The sequence below is a fragment of the Octopus bimaculoides genome, chromosome 7 (genome assembly GCF_001194135.2).
Source record: "Octopus bimaculoides isolate UCB-OBI-ISO-001 chromosome 7, ASM119413v2, whole genome shotgun sequence".
Classification (NCBI taxonomy): domain Eukaryota; kingdom Metazoa; phylum Mollusca; class Cephalopoda; order Octopoda; family Octopodidae; genus Octopus; species Octopus bimaculoides.
The window spans coordinates 72,485,694-72,486,060 of record NC_068987.1 but is presented as its reverse complement, the minus strand read 5'-3'; the positions used below and the strand labels follow the sequence as shown (position 1 = coordinate 72,486,060).

Genomic DNA, 367 nt, shown 5'->3' with positions numbered 1-367 from the left:
CAAAGTCAACCTTGGTGGAATTTGAACTCAGAACATAAGACAGATGAAATGCAGCTAAGCATCTTGTCTGATGTGTTAACGATTCTGCCAGCTCGCCATCTTAAATTACCAGAAATATTAACGTGAGGTCTAATTTAGATGACTTTAAAACAGGAATTTTTATTTTTTTATCATAGAACCAAGAACAAGGTTAGGTAGTTTGGTGTCAAAGGGGTTAAAGAAATATACTGCAGGTAAGACTAAGAAGGGAATAACAGGTAAAATTTTGGTGTCACTTGTCGTCCATAGAATTTGTTAGCTAATCTTTAGTAAGAAAGCATGAAGTGGCTGTGTGGTAAGTAGCTTGCTTACCAACCACATGGTTCCG

At 36.8% G+C, this 367-nt stretch overlaps 1 protein-coding gene across 1 annotated transcript in view; it reads right to left on the bottom strand.

Annotated features, from left to right (window-relative positions):
• LOC106876492 (dolichyl pyrophosphate Man9GlcNAc2 alpha-1,3-glucosyltransferase) overlaps nt 1–367 on the bottom strand; it is a 33,524-nt gene that overhangs the window by 32,021 nt on the left and 1,136 nt on the right. The window lies entirely within an intron of this gene.